Here is a 21,286-nt window from a genome sequence, read left to right on the forward strand (position 1 = left end):
TTCCTTTTACACAACTATATGTTCTTCAGAAGAGAGGAGAAGGTCTGTATAGAGGGAGACTAGAGCTTCTCCTCTCTCACGTGTGTCCTGTGTATTCCTTCCTGATGATCTTTCCACCTACTGATGCAGATGAGACAGAAGGTGGTTTGGCCTCCTGTCATGATCACCCTTACCTAATAACCTTAATATTGTAGGTTATAGCTTCACTCAGATTAAAATTTTGAAACCTTATTTAAAATACTTTTGAGCTTTGGAACAACAAAAAGTAGAGTTCCATATTTCTCTTCCTCAGGACAATAAACTTTGGCTCTGTTTTGAGTTCCATTTCTTCTCTGCATCCAGACTCTGCATCATGAATACATTATCTGAATCAAATGGCACCTTTGTCATCCATTTTTTGAAGATGCTCTGTCAAAACAACCCTTCAGAAAATGTATGTTATTTTCTCATGAGCATCTCCTCTGTTCTAGCTATGGTCCTCTTGGGGGCAAAGGGAAACACTTCAGTCCAGATATCTCAGGTAAGTTGCCTTTCACCTTCCTTCTTGTTTCACATGTGTCAGAGTTTCTGAGAAGGAACAGCAGAAATATTCACACACGTAATGGGAGCTAAAGAGGAGGAAGGACAGAGCTTCCTCCAGTAAGACTTCTTTAAGTGCAATGAGATCTCCTGAAGAATAACGTCAGGGGAGGGACTCTCAAAATGTTTTTTAGAGTTCACTAAGAAAATGGTGAATATCTAGGGCAGGATGGCCTTGTCGGGCATAGGTGGGAGAGAAGATACTTGGTCCCATGAAGGCTGAACACTGAGTGGGGAGGGGATTCTAGGATGGGGATGTGGGAGTGGGGGGTAAGTGGGGGCACAGCCTTCTAGAAGCAGGAGAGGAGATGGGATGGGGGTTCCTGGTTATAGGATAAGGGGATAAAATCTGAAATGTAAATACAATATCCAATAAAAACAAAAAACAACAGCAACAAAAAGAAAATGGTGAATAAATAATTTTAAGATAGGCCTGATGACACTGGTAGTTTTTATTACTAAGAAGACTTCCCAAATTCAAAGATAATCTGGGCACTTTAATTTCAAACAAAATAAGATATTTATGTTTTCTTTCTTTCTTTTTTTTTTTGAGAACATGGGAGAAAGATGTTATGATAAAAACTAACTGGCAGCGCTCATGCTTAACAGGCTTGAGTCCCTAGCAATAGACCTCAGGACTTAATTGGGTAAAAGAAATGTTGGTATTATTTTAAACATATGTTGTGAGAGCTACCTTATTTTTATAGCAAAATATTGTAATTATTCATTGGCAAGGAGGGTTAATTCTTGCTATTAATTGTTTTTTAATGCCAACCTGTAGTGCATCAGAACCTCAGGTATATCACTGCCTGAACCATCTCTTCAGCTTTGAAATTTATTTCACAACCAAAATGTTTCATCACTGGCTGAAAATATTTCATTCCTGGATAAAAAATATTTCGCGTTTTCCTTCACAGGTACTTGGTTTAAACCCAGAGGAAGACATTTATCAGAGCTTCAACTTGCTCCTTGTTAACTTGAAGAATCCCAAAAGAAAGTACACCCTGAGAACGGCCAACAGGCTATTTGCTGAGAACACTTATAAATTACTCCCAGTATGTATCAGTAGAATGACAACAATTGTATTCAAATAATTGTGGCTATAGTTCTCAGGAGATGGACCCTGAAATATACAGAGGCAGATGCTCACAGCTAACCATTGAACTGATCATGGGGTTACCAATGGAGGAGTGAGAGAGAAGACTGAAGGAGCTGAAAAGGTTTGTGGCTCTATGGGGAGAGCAACAATACCAACCAACCAGAGCTCCAAGGGTTTAAACCACCAGCCTGGAAACACATAGGGAGGGACCCATGGCTCCATCTGTATATGTAGGGGAGGATGGCATTGTCAGGCATAGGTGGAAGAGGAAGTCCTTGGTCCAGTGAAGGCTGGATGCCCGAGTGTGGGGGAATTTGTGGGCGAGGAGGTGGTAGTGGGAGAAGGGATGGGGGTTTCTGGGAGAGGAGAATGGGGAAATGGGATCTCATCTTAAATGTAAATAAAATATCCAATAAAAACAAATAAAAAAGACAAGGTGTTGAGTAGCATTCACAGATCATGTGACTGCACCATTTCTGAGACAGAGTTTTATGGGTAGTGCTTACCCATAATCTTGTTTTTATCTATAATCTCTGTTGCCTCAGATCTCCCACCTTTGTCTGTGAAGAGGACTCCTGTTTCTGCTTCCACATTTCCTGCTTTGCATGCCCTACCGACATTTGCTGATACTAGACTTGATTTCCATTGAAGATATTTTTAAGGCTGCTCAGTTACATTGACCCAAAGAAACCTCCCATTTGATGTCAAACCTTTAAAGTTTTTGTTTCAGTGATGATATCTTCCAGCATTGATCTTCAAGATCTTTCAGATCATTATCTGTATTTTGAACAATTCATATGCCATGTAGCCCTAGGTAGATTCTTGTTTCTGCTAACATACAAGTACACTCACATCACACGCACATGAGAGAGGGAAAGAGAGAGACAGAGAGACAGAGGCAGAGAGAGGGAGAAGAAGAGAGTAAAATAATGAGAATCTTTTCTTAACATGTCAGAAATTATTTTTGGATTTTATGCTGGTGTTCTCTTGTGCACTCTCCACATTATCACAGTATTCTCTTTACCATTGACAGGACACTCCTCAATACAGAAGAGAGGAGTCTATCCTCTTAACTGCATTGTCTCTTCCAGTGATATAAACTGGTGAATAGTAAGACCTCTTCAACAAACAATTTTCTCTGAGTCTCTGACATGATGTAGTGCATTAGAACAGGGAGTACTCACAGAGTGCTAAATAGCACGCTGTATTTAATGTTTGTGCATTACTCATGGTTTTTAAAAATAAGAGAAGTACATTTTATGAAGGAGATTTTAGACAATAGCAACTGGCTTCTTGTGTCAGCTAAAAATGACAAGTACAGTGATGTCAACACACCAGATGCTGTCACCAGGAAAAATAAAAGCAGTGATGCTTCTCTGTCAGATATTCACATCTAGCATCACAACAGTGTGTTGTTCACTCTGGGCATCTTCCACTCAGTTACTCTTTCTGGAAAATATCCTCATAAACCAAAGACTTGTCTCTTAGCTATTTCTAGATCCAATCAAGATAGTAACCAACATTAGCTGCCTCAGTGGTTAACTCTGATTCTGTACCTCCTTCCACATTTTCTGCTAGCTTTGTTCTCCATCCTGAAATCTCTTTCTGCTTTCCCTAAACCTGCTTTGCTTGAGAAACCTGAGAGTCTTTTACAATCCGCATCTTGGTGATGTTCCTTGAGTGTGCTTGTCCTTGCGTTACATATGTTGGTTGGCATTTTATTTTAAATATGTTTATCTAAGTTCATCAAATTTGAATGTGTGATAATTGAATCTACCCACATGTCATCAGTTTAAGCCTCACATGTGTTTAAAAGGAATATGAATGAAGTTTCTGCTTTCTTAAAAGGCAAAATTCCAGAGTTGTTTCCAGAGGACTCAGTTTATTCAGAGACCAGGCTGGTTCTTGTTAATGCTTGATATTTATTTCAAAGAAAAATGGCATCAACACTTTGACAATGACTGCACCAGTAAAATGTCCTTTAAAGTAAAGGAAGTAAGGAATAGTATGCAAATGTTCATGCTAGTGTCATGAAGAAATGGCACAGAAAATTGAACAATCAATGTGTTGTTCAAGACATATTGTTAGAGACTGCATATCATGTGTGGGGTGCTGGCTGGGACTGATTTAAAGCCCAGAAAGAATAAAATCAGGAAAGCACAGATAACCAGTTGAGATTTATATTTCTGACTTAAATCATAAAGTCAGTAGAAGAATGATAAAAATAAGGAGTATTTGCTGCCTGTGTGATTTTTCACTCTGTTGATGTTACATACCGCTTTTCATCATTTCTTATAACACCTTTGTTTCTACCTCATTTTAGAAACTTCATTTTTTTTGAGTTCAAGAGATCAAAAACTGACGTGCTAAGGTACTATAATACATGAATGGAGCATGAGGTAGATTAAAAAGTGATGTATAAACACTAATATAATAATATATTTTAATGAAAATAAGCATTTAAAATTATGGGCAATTTATAATTATTAGACAGGATTTATAGTTTTGTAACCTATAATAAGTTGACAATAATTTTTTACTTTGGGATGGGTTATTAAACTATAACTTTATCACAGAGATGGTACATATGATCGCTATCTTACAGTAATTTACCTTGGGATATTCATTCCCTCTGATTGGCTATCAGGCTGTAGCTTTGCCATAAGTCTGTATCTCTGTTCTTAAGCTTTCTGTTTTGTGATGCTAGAAGGTTGCGACCCATAATGAACCTTTGAGCATGTGTGCTCCTGTGTCCAGGCTATTTTCTGAGAAAATGCATCTGTCTGTAGTTCTACTCACAGCACTACAAAAATATTCCAGTCTACTGTATGGTAACTTTTCTTGTTATTTTTCTTAGATATAATTAACGTCCATATAAAATGGTGAAAATCCTGCATCTGATGTGTTCATCTTCTTTGTAGTAGTGTACCAAACTTGTTGAGATGGTCAAATTCAAGAAGAAAATGTTTATTTCATCTGATGAATCCAGAAATTTCTATCTGCATCACAATCACAGCAGGGTGCATTGTTGCAGTACAGCATGATGGAACTGCATAGTGAGTACTGGCTCAACTCACAGTTGTCAGAAAGCAAAACAGAGAAACAGGAAAGGGCTGTGTTGATAAAATCTTTCCAGGGGCACCCCTTCCCAAATTCTTAGCTTTCTCCATTATTTCCTAATTTCAAAGGTTTTAGTCTGTTTCCAGTACTGCCACCCTTGGACAAATGATTGTGGAACAATTTAGACCCAAGTAGAACTTTAAAATATAAATCTTTCAATGCTATATAACATCATATTTCCCTATTTAATTCCTATCTTGGTTTTTGTTTTGTATACCTAGTAGGATGGAACGAATACAACTCAGGAAACACACCATACTGCTTAGAAAATAGTCACTCTCAAAGAATAAACTATGTCAAGTTCTTTGTTACTATTTTAATTTAATAACTAAGAACATAACACAGACAGAAAAATATTGCAGTTTAACCTAAAAAAGAGGAAGATAGGTAGAGCTGGGGAGGGCAGGGTCAGGCAGGTCATTATGTCTTTATCTTCCTTGCAGAAGTGTTCCCCACAGTGTATGATCCATCCTATCCATGGTGGGTGGTAAAGTTTGGATGATCAAGAGTTCTTTGTAAGCATAGCAATTCCTAGGGATTATCCCAGCCAGCTCCCTAAATGTGACATTTCTTCCTCAAGGGAGTAAGTTAGGTTTTTTTTTTTTTTTTTTTTTTTTTTTTTTTTTTTTTTTTTTTTTTTTTATCATTGTTTAAGGCCTGTTATAAATGACTTAGGGTGAAAAGGATTTATAGTAACTCAGAGTTTCAGAGGGCTAATTTCAAATTACTGGACACCATCATTACTCACCATATGGTGAGTGCATGTGGAAGAGACTGCAGTAGATTTAGTAAATATGAAACAGAGAAATAGGAAGGAACAAAGGGCCAAGAATAACTTTGAGTGGTCCATCTCCAGTACTACTTTCTTCATTCATCTAGACCCATTTCATACATAAAATTTTAGCTGTCACCTAAACAATGATTCAAAAAGGGATCCTTTTGGAGAAATTTCATATTCAAGACACAATACCTCAGAAAACTCAAAGAAACAAAGCCTGGTTAGAGCTTTTTACAGGAATGACTCATACTAAGTCCTTTCTGTTTTTTTTTTTTAAATATATTTTAGCAGTAATTATTTACTATCTTCAAAACTCAGTCTAGTTCAAGAAGACAAGAGGAAATAAAACCTAAATCATAACAACCTGGACCTGGACACCTGTCCAAATAAAAGATGTCTCAGAAGTAATTTAGGAGAGGACAGCCAGGTCTTCCTACCCCGAGATGCGTGTCCCTGATACTCATCAGGGAAGCCACTTTAAAGCTATCAGGCCAGTGGAACCCTCACACAGCATGGCCATGTTCATGCATATTCCTTTACCCAATGTAAAATGTTAGAAGGTACTGTGATCTTGGAGTGCCCATGTAGCTCTGGATAATACCTCAGTTGTGATTCTGAAGGTCTCAAATTCTGCTTTGTCAGGTGGAAAACAATCTCACGTTTGAAAAGTTAACAGCCTGGACCAAATGAGTCTTTATAAAGAGAACCATTGTTGAGGTCTTCCTTCCAAAATTTAAACTGGAAGAGAAGTATGACATGGCATCCTTGTTTCAGCAGTTGGGAATGGCGGATGTCTTCCATAGGGGCATGGCTGACTTAACAGGAATGTCTAAAGAGAGAGGTCTGTGGGTATCCAAAATTATTCACAAGTGTGTTGTGGAGAATGATAAAGAAGGCAGCAGTATTCTCTACAGGAGAACTGCCAGTTACTGTCATGTTGTGTGGCCTCCAGAATGAACGAGTTTAGGCCAAGTTAGAATGAGTGAAACCTGTGGGGGGTTCTTCATTTTTCTTACCAGTAACAATATTAATAAGCCTGAACATAGAGAAATAGGCTGCAGAAGGTTTTATGGAATGCTTATGTATGAGGGCTGTGACCCAAACTTGGTGCTCTCCATTTGACTTCAACTGAGGTTTCTACATATGGACTGTGGGTAAGGCTTAGTCTAATCTTTTTGTTTTGTTCACCTGTCCTTTACTCAGTGGTCTTTCCACTGTCATCTATGGGATTAACATGCCTTTGCTTATATTAACCTGATCGAGACATTCTCTCAATCAAGCCTCTCTTTTCACAAGACTCTGAATTGATTGAAGTTGGCATTTAATCATCAGAATCCACTGCTTTACAATTTGTCACAAGAACAAATCAGTCTTAACCTACAACATACTATTCACTGTGACTCCAAGGTGGCACATTTATTTCAAAACAGAAATATAGAAATAGATACTCACTTTTAAAAACTACCAAATATCTTTAAATACCCCATTTTTTGGTCTCTAAATTCACAAACAAATTCCACACTTCTGCTTTCTTTTGTTAGGCCTGGGGCATAACAAATGAACAATCATACTAAAGCAAAACTACAACCCATCTGTACAAATCCACATCTTTTAGTTCAATGTCCATAATGTAGGACTCAATCATTATATTCTAACATAAAAAGAGAAAGCACAACTTTCTAATTCCCATTCAGTATTCAGTATGTGTTTTCTTTTTATTGAAAAATTTATTTATTTATTTACATTTCGTATATTATCCCCCTTCTCAGTCACACCTCTGCAAACCTCTCATCCCATTTCCCACTTTGCCTCTAAGACGGTGCTCCTCCACATCCACCCACTCCTGCCTCATTTCTCTCGCATCCCTCTTCACTGGGGCAACAAGCTTACACAGGACCAAGCAGCTTCCCTCCCATTGATGCGAGTGAGATAAGGCAATCTTCTGCTACACATGTAGTGGGAGTCATATAAATATGTAGCTCTGGGGGAAATGGGGAACTGGGTAGCCACTAGAAAGTTCCAGATGCCAGAAAAGCAAGAGGCTCCCAGGACCCAAAGGGTATGATATTAGCTGAAATGCCCAACAGAAGGGAGAGAAAACTTTTAGAGTCCATATCCAATCAGGTACAGCCCCCTGTTGAGGGATGGGGGCACCCATCAATCTCAAAAATATCAACACTTACCTGTTCCTGTCTAAAGGAAATGCAGGGACAAAGAGTGGAGAAGATGTCAGGTAGTGGTGGCTCATGCCTTTAATCTCAGCACTTGGGAGGCAGAAGCAGGTGGATTTCTGAGTTTGAGTCCAGCCTGGTCTACAGAATGAGTTCCAAAACAACCAGGGCTACACAAAGAAGCCTTGCCTTGAAAACAAAACAAACAAACAAAAAAGAGTATAGCAGAGACTGAAGGAGAGGCTGTCCAGAGACTGCACCACCATGGTATACATGACAGACACCAAACCCTGACACTATTGTGGATGCCAAGAAGCAATTTCTGACATGAGCCTAGTATGGCTGTGCTCTGAGGTACACTGCCAGCACCTGACTAATACAAATGCACATACTTACAACCAGCCATTGGACTGAGCCTGGGGACCCAAATTGAGGAGTTAGGGGAAGGGCTGAAGTAGTGGAAGTGGCTTGCAACCCCATATGAATAATAACAATATCAACCAACCAGAACCCCAGAGATCCCAGATACTAAACCACCAACCAATGACTACACATGGAGAGACCCATGGCTCCAGCTGCTTATATAGTACAGGTTGACCTTATCTGACATCAATGGGAGGGGAGGCCCTTGTTCCTGTGGAGACTAGCTGCTTCAATGTAGGAGACTGCTAGGTTGTTGAAGCAGAAGTTGGTTGTTGCTCACTCATAAAAGCAGGAGGAAGAGGAGATGGAATAGGAGGTTTTCGGAGGTGGAGGAAAACCGGGAAGTGAGATGACATGTGAAATGTAGATAAATAAAATAACCAATAAAAAACAAACAACAAAAAAGCAAAAAAGAACATACAGAAAAACATACAGAAAAAAATGATAGTTTTTAATGTGGATATTTCTGATTATTAACTTATTGCCATAATATATGTGGTTTGCATGACTAGTCATATTTTCAAATAATTTCTTTGTTTGTAACACACAGTGTTCAAGGGGAGGGCAGTTGGAATTGCTTTCTTCTTCCACCATGGGTGGCTTGAATATAAAATTGCAGCAAATTCTAATAATGTGAACCAATGTTTGTTAGCCATTTAAAATTTTAGGCACCCTCCAGACAGAGTTATTAAATTAACAGGCTGGCAAGCCAAGGACAGATAAGATTCTGCACTGAGCCTTAGCTATCTAAGAAGTACATTGCTTTGGATAATGCATATTCCATGATGGGTAAGAAAGGCATTCTTGTCAGATTGACCTAAGACAGGCTTAGTCTTGTTAATTAAATAAAAAGTGGGGAGAGGTGAAGAGCCTTTGGGACTGCTTGACAAGAATCTGACATGAGCCAAGGACAAGGAAATGGGTTGCTTGGCAGAAATATGACATTGGCCAAGGACCAGGAAGTAGGCTTTAGGCAGGAATCTTACATTAGCCTAGAACAAAGACATAATTTCAGGTAGGAATTTAAATTTTAGACTAGATCAAGGAGTCGGCTTCAGACATGAAAACGACTTTGGGCTAGGACAGGGAAGTGAGCTCAGATATTTTGATCATCCTGATAATCCCTTAGAAACAGTAATCACAGGAGTGTTAAGGGAATTGTGTTTATTGTCTTGCTTGTTCCTTGACTATATGCATCTATTGTATTGCTAGACCCTCAACCTAGATCTGACCTTAATACACCCATGTAATTAAAATGGTATAAAAAAAGGAGGAGAGGGATGGAATAGGGTGTTCTAGGGAGGGGAAATGGGAAAAGTGGATGACATCTGAAATATAAATAAATAAATAAATAAATAAATAAATAAATAAATTATCCAATAAAAAATTTAGAGGCAAGATGGGTCTAGCCAAATGAAGAAAGTTGTTACTGGAGGTATACTTCACAAGATCATTAATGGTACTTTATATGTTCATATTTTTCTGTTTCCTGTTTACCACTAGGTCTGTAGTCCCTGCCAGATATACCGGCTAGAATGGAATCCAGTAATCAGGCCAGTAAACATGAAATAAATCTTTGGAAAATGTGATCCAATATAAATCCTTCCTGGCCTAGGTTATGCATATCAGAAATTTTATCAGTGATGATAAACTAGCTAATATCCTTGAGAAACAACACCGCAGTTAGGGAGCTGGATGTGGAGAGGCAGAGGAGTTTTTTTTGTTTACAGAGACCTCTTAGGTGATGCACACTCTGCTGTCCAGCTTTCAGAGGGTATCTCTCACAATGAGGTGAATCCTGCTGAAAAGAAGACCAACATGCGTTATAATAACCTGTCTTACTTTGCCATCTCAGCTGCACCTCTCCTCTTCTTTATTGGGTCAAAATGCACTGTTTTGTCTACTTTATATTTTCAGATATTAAAATATAGCACTGGCAAAGCCATTACATGGGGTGTCTTAAGGAGGGGTATTATGATCCAAGCACTGTGCTAAGTTCACTACTTATGTTGCACACATTTGTCCTATCAGGTAGCCATCTCCTATTCAAGGCAGGTTAATAGGTAAATAATTAAAAATAGGAATTAACTTTCCTTGATATAATAATTATATGAATTGTTACTTGATAATGAATAATTAAAAATGTGTTTCTCTACACACAAGACAGATCTCAGCAACCCATGATTCAAATAATTTCAACATGTCTTATTCCCATTGCAGTAATTGAGACTGACCCCAGGGCCCCTAGCATGCAAGGTAAGAGCTCTGCCACTGAGATATAATCACATACTGCCTTCATAAAAACAAATAAATAAGTTAATAAATAAAACAAATAAACTGTAACAAATCCTTTGCATTTGAAATTAACTTGCCCAAGTTAGCACTGAACATGGGATCTTCCTATCTCAGTCTTTTTAGCAGTTGGAATGGAAGGCCTGTGCCATGGGACATAGTATGAAATTAGTTATGCATTATTTTCTATATAATGTCTTGATGAAATATTCCTTCAAAGTTACTGCTCAGAAATCATTGCCACTAAAGAAGTGTTACTGGAGGAGACACTGTCTTCCTTCCTCTTTAGCCCCTAATCCATGAAACAATACGTGTATATTCCTACTATTCCTTCTAGGAAGCTCATATGCATATGAAAATTTATGAGTTGAGGTTACAGGTGACTTACCGAGATATCTGGACTGTGTGTTGTCTCCACCATATTCAGAGTTCTCCAAAAAAATGGGAGAAATCTCCTACTTCAATTCTAATCACTGGTAAGCAATACTTAGGTTTGGTGGAGATTTGATGTAAATGCTGTGACTGATTTTTAAAAGGCAAATGGTGAGTTGGATTAGAATACAGTGGAACAGAGCCAGCTGATCATTAAAGGACACAGACATTAGAGACATTATTTTGCAGATCACAGAGATGCAGAGGCAATCAAATGGCCTAGATGGTAGGACTTGAGAGGACGCAGGAGAGAGCACAGTGTAAAGGATACTGAGATCTTGCAGCACCATTGCCTGAATGAGAAGGTTCTGGACACCAACCCTCATTGCCACTGGACAATGGGCTTTTGAGAAAAGTCAGCTCTCTGAATGTCCAAGGGACACCACCTCCCAGTAATATTTAGTAACTCTCAGGTCCTGGGATTCCATCTCCTGGACTCAGCCTAGACCTTCCAAAGCTGGCCTGTAGTAGTCTCACATTTTTGAGATGAGCAAGGTACTCTTACTCCCACTTTTTTGGCCCTCCATTGCAGTGATCAAGATTTGATGCCACTGGGGTGCAGTTAGTAGGCTCTGCTGTTAAGGCAGGCACTTTATTCACTGCAGAATGGGGAAATCATGCTCAGTGCCAAGTCCAGGTTCAGAGGGGACTGCGCTCGTCTCACCTATAGCCTCTGCATGATTTGAATGAGTGAAACTTTGGGAATACCCTTTCATGAAAAGAACAAAAAAGCTAGAATCCTTGGATTTCTTAATGACGGGGACAAAAGGGAGAAGGTTGGAAAGATGTCCAGATCATCTGCTGGTTTTAGTGGATCCCAAGGCTCTTGTCCATGTGAGAGATTCAGCTTCATGTGTCCTGTCAGGTCTATATGAGACCAGACCCATGTGCATAATATTGGTTCTAACTTAAAGAAGACTTTTCCATCTGTTGGTGTGCAGACTGCTCCATTGGAGGTCTCCTTGTAAAAGAACAGAAACAGATACAGAAACAAGTTAGTAAATGGCATGGTGTTTTGTTCTTCATGCTTTGAAAAGGTACATTGTATTTAAATGCCCCAAAGACCAGAAGATATCCTCAAATCAAGTATCTTTGGTGTCTCAACTTTTTTTCTAAATTAGAGTAATGTAGTTTATCTGTGGGGCTGCTTTCTTGAATGCATGTTTGTGTCCTATGCCTAGTGAATCCATGGATTGATGCTGAAATCTAAGGTCTAGAAAAACATAAAAATGCTTTGGCAGCTTGTATATTAAACCAAAGAGAAACAAAGAATCAATCAATCCAAAGAAAGCAAGGAGAGACGAGATCAAGATACAAGAAGCATGAAAAACAAAATGGGATGTGACAGTAGGTACTTAAGTAATTACTTGAAATGTAAGCTGACTAAGTGGTTTAGATAAGAGACAACAGTGGTCAGTCTGTGTTTGAAATGTGATATTTAGAAAACATATTTTGAGAGGAAAAAGATATTCTATAGGTTTGAATAGAAAGGGTTTCTCACAGGCTCATTTGTGAAATGCTTGGTCCTTAGCTGTTGGCTCTATTTAGGGAAGTTCTGGAACCTTTAGAAGGTGTGGCCAATCTGGAATAAACAGATCACTGGACTGTGACGGTAGCAGTTTTTACACTTGAACATCAATATATACATTTTCACTTGGCTTCCAATTAAAAGGAAACACTAACAATTTTACAATCTCCATCAAACTTGCATTTCCTGAGTAGCTGGTATTAATGGAAGAGAGTGGGTAAATAGCGTTCCAGCAGAATATGGCGATTGTCATCTTTCTGTGACACCAATTCAGTAGCCCACCTCCTTCAGTGTCTCTAACAAAATTCAAAATTTCTATAAACAATCAACATCAATGTTGGCTGTCCTGCTCAGATGGGAAGGTGTCCTGGGACTTGAAAGCCTGCAAACCACACACTGCTCTGAGGTGGGACAGTGTCCCAATGAAAGGGCATCCTGAGACATGGGAACCCAGGAATCCCACAATTCTGAGATGGAAGACTGGCCCAAAGCAAGGACACCCTGGGACATGGGAGCCCAGTGAGAGGAAGCTTCCTCAGTGGAGGCATTGTAGCTTCCAGGAGAGTGTATCACCCTGAGTTGAGGAGCTCAGGAGATTCAGTCCTGATCTACTTCTGTACCTTTTCTCTTCTTCTCTTCATTCATTGCTTCTTGGCTTCTGATGAGAGAGTCATATCAGGAAGCAAATCTCAGAAAAGAAATTTACTGGGAGGGTTCAGCGTGTGAGGGGACAAATCCAGGGGTGGCTGTCTCTGCTTTTTGGAGCAGACAGCAGAGAACTGAGCAGATGCAACCTTCATGTAAAGTTTCTTGGGGTGGTGGTGATCGTGGAGATTTCTAGGGCAGAAATTTCCAAGAAGAGGATTGGTGGGATTTTAAATCCTGAGCTTGGGAGAAGCTCAGGGGTTTTCTGTTCAGGTATTGGTGGGGTTTCCTGTTCAGACTTTTTACCTAAAATTAGCATAATCAGGAAGGGTCCTGTTGAGGGGCTGAAAACACCATTGCAACAGTTATGGAGGCCTGGAGGACGGGTCTGTCTGTAGTGCTTGTCAATGGCCTGGCCAGTTTTTCACCTTGAAGGCTTACAAAGTTTACAAAAGGAGTCCACAGCAGGGAAAGCTTTTCCTGCCCCTTGAGTCTATGGGAATAGCCAATAATCAACCACAAAACCCTGGTCACCAGGGACTGGGTATCTAGTTCAGTGGCTGAGCCTGAGCCCTGGATTTAATATCTAGCACTGAAATCAATACATTAAATGAATAAGTGAGAGCGAGTGAGTGTGAGTGTGTGGTAGTCAGAGTGAATGAGTGTGAAAGTAAGTGTGAAAGTGAGTATGAGAGTGAGTAAATTCCCCAAATAAAAACAATGCTGGATTCAAGAAGGAGAGGTTATATTTCAACCTTAGAGAAGCTGATGGCTCAGAGACATGGAGATTATAAAGTGGGAAAGAATTTCTACACCTGAGCTATCGGGCCCTCGCATGCTGTGTTGGAGGTGGCAGCGATACTTCAACACCAGGGAAATGAACACAGAGGTGTGTGGAGCGGGAATACAGTGCAGGGAATGGCCCCAAGGGGCTTATTTTACAAACTTTATTAGACTGAGCCATTCTCTAGGGTGCAGGAGACGTATGCATTCCAAGAGCAAGTGGCTGTTAGTGAATGAGGTTTTCAAAGTGTACTTGCAACCGCCCTTCAGTTTGCAGACTGTTGAGCCAGATCCTAATAAGACCGTTAGGGTCTGAGAATTGGAATTATCCACTATCAAAATCAAATTCAAGCCTGCAAAAGTATCTTTACTCAGAAACTGATATACCAGGGAGACAGATGGGTTTGGGATCCAAAATGTGTCAGCAGGGCGTGTAGGGCAGGACAGCACAACCTCTTAAGAGAGAAAACCACAGATTAGGAGGGATGGGGCATCCAATCAAGTTTATTCATACATTGGGTACTTCACTGCTGGTATTCCATGTGGCTTTCTTTATCACTGGTGTTTTCCTTGAGGGGTGTGTTGGAAGGGCCGCTGGCTGAGAACTAACCAATGAAGCATAGGGTAGGATAGTGTGGTCTAGGTTCTTCTGGAATGCCTGGGGCCAGAAGCCATTTCTGGGAATTTTGCTGTTTTTAGAATTTAGTGTAGTACAAAATGGAGACTACATACAAAATGGAGTCCCTGTAGTTAAAAAGATTCTCAGCAAGTCTTCATTTCAACAGAGAAAATGGCTTCCCTGTAATTTAAAAATATAAATATTTAAAATTGCACGATAGTTTTACAGTTTTATAAGAATGAAGATGCACCACATGTTTCAATTTTCTATGTAAAGTATCATGTTAATTAAAATACTTAAGAAATTAAGTAAGATTTCCCCCTCCCCTCATTTAATAAACCTATACATCTTTCTTTTTCCTTCTCTTGGTATTTTGAGACAGTATTATCATATATCCCAGAGTGACTTCAAACTTACAATTCTCCTGCCTCAACCTTCCATGTGCCTGTATTTCATACATACTCCACTGTGCTCAGCCACCTGCATGATTTCTATTAAGACAATGCAGTAAATATTAGTAAGAGTTACCTGATTTCTCATGACAGACCTATATACAATGTTAGGATTTATGCATTTTTCCAATTTATTAAATGCCTCTCTCTGTGTATGTGTGACAGTACAAGTTGTACACAGGTGCACATGTATGTTTGGGTGTGAATGTATAGAGTGTACATGTATGAGTGGAGGCCAGATGATAGACTTGGGTAGCATTCCTCAGAAACCAGCTGCCTTTTAAAGAGATAGTGTATCTCAGTGGCCCAGAACTGGCCAAGTAAGTAAATTAATCTACCTAGGAGAGCAAGCCCCAAGGGTCTGCCAGTCTCTGCTTCCCTACAGAAGGGATTACACTTGCAAACCACCAGGTCTGGAATTTTAAAAATATAGGTTTTGGACATCAAAATCAGATCCTCATGGGATAAGAAAAAATACTTTACCAATTGAACTGTATTCCCAGGTTCCACTAATTTCTTTTGTGCTTAGTTAATAAAACATCTCTCTAGTAACTTAACTTGGTTAACTGATCCCCTCGGCTCACAGCAATTCTAGAATGGTGGCTGATACTTTTAAATCTTCAGTATTGAGTGCCAACATTCTAGGAAGCTTAACTCTCTACATATTGTAGTAAAACTATATTCTAAGTGGTTTTGTATATTTCATTTTGCTGTCACAAAATACAAGAGGCTGGGGACTGGTTCGCTGTTCTGGAGGCTAGAAACAAGCACTGTGTTAATAGCCTCTGCCCACCATGTGAGGTCCTTTCTGCTGCATCATAACCATTCATCCCAGATCAACCCATAATTATATTGTAATTCCCCATTCAGTATCCAGAATTACCCAACCAATTTTTTAGTCTTTCTGGGAGGGTAAACAAGTAATAGAGAAACAGGAGCCTTCCCACAGCCCTGTCCTCTGGGGGATAAATCAGTCTCATTTTATACCCTGTAAAATTTTCAAATGGATTAAAGAGCTAAATCTAAAAACCAAGATGCTATATGAAAAAGTACTGGGATAAATAATGTTCTGACCTTCTGGAAAAAAGAAACTCAACTGAGAAAATACCTCCCTTAGGTTGTCCTATAGGCAAGTGTGGGGGACATTTCCTTGATTAGTGAATAATGAGGTGTAGTCCACTGTGGACAGTGTCACCCTGAGCAGGTGGTCTTTGGAAGTATAAGAAAGCAGGCTGATCCAGCTATGAATAACAAGCTAGTGGCCCACCTTCCTCTGTGGCCTCTTCTTAAAGTTTCTGCCTTGAGTTCCTGCCTTGACTTCCCTCAGTGAAGGACTGTGATCAGAATTTGTAAGGCAGCCAGGCAGTGGTGGTGCATGCCTTTAATCCCAGCACTTGGGAGGCAGAGACAGGCGGATTTCTGAGTTCGAGGCCAGCCTGGTCTACAGAGTGAGTTCCAGGACAGCCAGGCTTACACAGAGAAACCCTGTCTCGAAAAACAAAAAACCAAAAATGTGTAAGGCAGATTGCTGTTGGTCATTGTCTTTATCATAGCAACAGGAGGTAACTAGGACAATTAGAGAATGTACTTAATATATTTGAAGATTCTAAAACAGGACAAAAAACTACAGAAAGTTCAATTTTAAAACATAAGTACAGTTTAGCTTGATTCTATAAAAATTTCTACCAACATAAGAAAAACATGTTTACACATGAGTAGTATTCCTAAGACATGTGAGCAGGAGAGATGCTGACTGCAGCTAGCTATCTGAGATAAAGGGTTGAATTGTCTATCAGTCACAGCATGCTATGCTTCTGTGAGGCCCAGGAAGCTGAAGATCCAAGTAGAAAGTCCTCTGTACATCTATCCATTCAACAGACAGATGAGGACCTAATAAATATCCTTTCTTGCCATAGCTGCTCAAGATTAAACTGTGAATCAGACACAGAGAACTCTTGACAAGGTGGCTATTTAGGAAGACAAATTATATCAGCAGGTACTGTAGCCCTTAAGCAGTTTGCTGCAAAAGCCATCAAAGCAGCAAGCACCCCCTCCTTCCTGCCCCAGATGCCCCCACAGGAACAGTAAAAAAGAGTGGCTCTTGTCAAAATGGCTGCATCACATACTCTTAGCCTGCCACTGTCCCAGGAGCTGTCCATGCTGGCATTTTTCCTTTCCTGCCTCAGCAGGAGCTGTCCTGTAGGAACTCTCCATGATGAGGACACCTTTCCTTCCTCAGCCTACAGCCTTGGTGAAACACCATTGCAGGAGTTGTTCCACAGGAGCTGTCCACAGTGAGGGCACCTCCTCATGGCACCCCTGCTGGAAACCACCTTCTATCCTAACCCATGGGCTTGATGCAGGGAAAAGGGCTCTCTCTCTCTCTCTCTCTCTCTCTCTCTCTCTCTCTCTCTCTCTCTCTCTCTCTCTCTCTCTCTGTGTTTGTGTGTCTGTGTGTGTGTGTGTAAAGCCACCAATCCCTGAAAAGAAAAACCCACCAATTCCTGTGCTTCCCAAGCTTGGGACTTGAAATTACACTAATCTTTAATTTGGAAATCTCTGTCCTGAAAAGCTCCAGCCCCTCAGAAATCCTATATAATCCCATCCTTTTGTTCAATTCCCTGTTGTTCACTCCCAGAAGCAGAGAGAGGGTAGCCAGTCCTGCATTGACCCCCTCATAATCTGGACTCTCCAATAAATCTCTGTCCTGAAATTTGCTGACTGCTGTGAGTCTCTCATTGGAAGAAGTCACGAAGAAAAAAAGCAATGAAGAGATGAATGGAAGAAGCAAAGAGAAGAAACAGGGCTAAGACTCCTGAGCTTCTCAGCTCAGCTGGGGATACCCTTCCCTGGAAGCTGCAAAGCTGAGGAGGCTTCCTCTCAGAGCTGTCTCTGATGCCTGGATCATCCAGAGATGTCTGGATGCCCTTCCCTTGGGACACTGTCCCACCTCAGAGCAGTGTTGTTCCTGAGCTCCCTTTTCTCAGGATGTCCTTCCCATTGGGATACCTAGACATTTTACTCTACAGTTCTCTTTAATAATGTATTGTTTATTCAATCATTGCAAGCACCAGTTTTTCCAAATAAGAGTTGTCTTTCACTTGCAGAATATATAAAACTTTTAAGATTTTTTTTTTAACTGTAGAGAACGCAGAGTGGTCTTACAGACATGCGTTAGAAAAACCCGGAATGTTAAGCACACAGAACTGTTCCTTCAAGAGGAGGAATTTAAAACCTGTTTTCTGTCCAGAAGGCTAGAGCAAATGCATTTGTGCATCTGTGTGGCCAGAGACCTTTCCAAACTGGACTATTCCAGACTCTTCTTAGAAATTTGTTTTTCTCAGTCAATCTATAAAATATATCAGAAGGTACCATGTGTACTTTACAAAAAGTTTCAACATAGTCATGTCTGATCTGTATTTAGATTACTTTGCTTACCAGAGAGACTTAGCTATACTTTATTGTACACATGATATTCTGTTCATCATCACAAGAACAGTTTTCATCAGATTGTGTTGAATTTAAATACGCATGAAATAAAAAACTTGGGGCTAGACTCCCCACGTTTGAACCAACATCGGCTACCGAGTTGTGTTGCCCAGAACTGCCTTCTCTCTGCTTGTAGTTTGTTTCTCTGCTGCCTTTAAAGGTCACAGAGGCCCCCACAACCAATGATTACATAATGTGGTTAACTACAAGCCAACTGCTATTTTATGTTTAGTACATTTATCTAGGACAGCTCAAAGATAACTCACGGAAAGAACCAACTTGTGTATTGGATCAAAAGTGTCATCTTCCAGTGTTGAGAACAAGCAAAAGAAACTTATTCTAAGTACTACCATTTCATTTTCAGACTCCATTTTTTTAAAAAATTAATCATTCCATTTGTTTACATCTCAAATAATATCTCACTTCCTCATTACCCCCTCCGCCAACCCCTCCATCCCATGATATCCCACTTCCCTGTTACTGGTTATTCCTCCACCAGTCCTTCATCCCACATTTGCCCTCCCCCTCCCTTTTGCCTGTATTACAGTGCTCCCCAACCCACCCACATGCTCCTGCCCCACTGCTTCAACATCTCCATAGTCTGGGGCATCAAATTTTCCTGGCACCAAGGGCCTCCCCTTCCATTGCTGTCTTGCAAGGCCATCCTCTTCTGCATATGTATCTGGAGCCACGGATCTCTTTGTACACTCCTTGGCTGGTGGTTTAGACTTTGGAAGAACTGGGTGGTCAGACCAGCCTTTGTTGTTCTTCTAATGGGGTTGCACTTCCCCTCTGCTCCTCCAGTCCTTCTCTCAGCACCCCCACCAGGTTCCCTCACTTCAATCTGATGGTTGGCTGCAAGCATCCACCTCTGCATTGATCAGTTGGGGCCGAACCTCCCCAGGAACTACCACACTTGGTTCCTGTCTGCACGTGCCTCTTGACTACCTCAACAGTGTTGGGTTTGGTGTCTGCAGACACAGTGTATTCCCAGGTGGGGCTGTTTCCAGTTGGCCCTTCCTTCAGTCTCTGTTCCTTTTTCTTTTTTTTGTCCCCTTTCCTCCTTTAGACAGGTACATTTCTGGCTTAAAAAACTTTGAGATGGTTGGGTGGTCCCATCCCTCAACTAGGGGCCATACTTTTCTACTGGAGGTGCTCTCCACAACTTCTATTTCCCCCTTCTCTTCGAATTATGGCTAAAGTCAATCCCGTTAGGTCCTGGAGCCTCATGTTTCTCTGGTGTCTGGGACCCTCCGGTGGCTATCCCCAGTTCCTCATGCTCCCTGTTAACTATTTTTATTTGAATTCCTGACCCTGTGTACCTCTCTTACATCTCCTCCAGTTTCTGATACTACCACCTCCTCCTTACTCCCTTAATTGTCTTCCTCTCCTTCCACCTCCCACAACTGTCCTGTTCCCCCCTCAGTGCAGGACTGAAACATCCAGCCCCTGGTCTTCCTTCTTTCTACTCTCCAGATGCTCTGTAGGCATTTTGAGCTTTTGGGCTAGTATACACTTATTAGTGAGTACATACCATGTCTGTTCTTTTGTTTTCAGACTCCATTTTATCATATGAAGAAATTAAATTCAAGGTTTCAGGCCCTAGGGGAGCTGGGGACTTCCCAATACCTGAACAGCTTATCAGTTGGCTGAGTCTAGACATCTCAGAACAGTTTGTAAGGAGACAGCTGCCTGAGTCCAGCCATCTCAAGGACAACTTCTCCATCTTGCTGGCACAGCCAAACAAATTATGTTCCCAGGCCTAGAAACAAATGCCTATTCCACTTCTCCAAATGACTTTTTTTGTCTGTTAACCAGTAAAGAATATAGAACTTGCTGTTATCTAAACAAAGGTGCATAAGCTGTAAAAATATAAAACCAATAGCCTGTTATGCCCTAATTAACTATCTGCAGCTGACCTGACCCTTTGTCTCCTTATTACTCTGAGCTCCAAATCTAAGGTCTGGAAAGATGAATTAAGGGGACCCTGAAGCCCAGTGCCCTGGAACAGGCCCAGTCTCCAATGTGTATTTCCTCACTTAACCTATAAAGTCAAAATACAATTGGATAACACTGCAGCACCCCGAGCTCCCACCTTGCTTTGTGTTCCTATCCTTTACAATGTTGTATAGACTCAATTTGAGGATGGGGTTCACATCCTGATCTGGCTGCCTACCTGGTGTGATCACACTCACCAATCCCTAAGCAATGTAGAGACTGGAAATCATGCTTAAAAAAAGAAAAACAAAACCTTTTTAAGCTTCTGTATCTGAAGTGAGTTTTTTTTTGTGCTCCCCCCCCAACTATTATGAGTGTAGATATTACTTTAAACAACAAACATCTTTATATACTAGGCTTTCCAAGTGGAAAGTACCGTACATAAATAAATAAAAATTGTTTGCTATGTAGCCTAGCCTGGCCTAGAACCTGTGACCCTCCAGTATCATCACTCTCCTATAAGGATATTATAGATGTGTACCCTCACACTGGCTAGCACTTGATCTTCTCAAGTTCTCTAGGGTCCTTCTACTTGAATCCATAGTAACAAGCATTTTGAATAAAATTTTTATCATTCTACTGATACAACTTATTTGGAATAATTCACAAGTGTTCTCTGGAAAGAGCCTGTTGGCCATTCTAAGGGAATACTTTCTGTCTGGGTTGGTCAGGTTACTGAGAAGTGACTGGAAACCCTGATAAATGTCTTTCTCTGGGTTTAAATCAATCTCCCATGAATGAAAAGATGAAACATTATGAGCTCAAAGATGAAACAATTTGGCTTCAAAAGGAATTTTTAAGCTGAGGAGATGGCTTAGGCAGTGAAGTACAGGAAGCTCTGATCCAAGGCAGGTCGGTATGAAATAATTAATAGCAGG

The 21,286-nt window shown here is 40.4% G+C and overlaps 1 pseudogene; it reads left to right on the forward strand.

The window, feature by feature from the left end:
• Positions 1-352: 352 nt before the first annotated feature.
• LOC117713349 (serpin B9-like) lies at positions 353-6,533 on the forward strand (annotated as a pseudogene).
• Positions 6,534-21,286: the final 14,753 nt, after the last annotated feature.

The sequence above is a fragment of the Arvicanthis niloticus genome, chromosome 8 (genome assembly GCF_011762505.2).
Source record: "Arvicanthis niloticus isolate mArvNil1 chromosome 8, mArvNil1.pat.X, whole genome shotgun sequence".
NCBI classification, from domain to species: Eukaryota; Metazoa; Chordata; class Mammalia; order Rodentia; family Muridae; genus Arvicanthis; species Arvicanthis niloticus.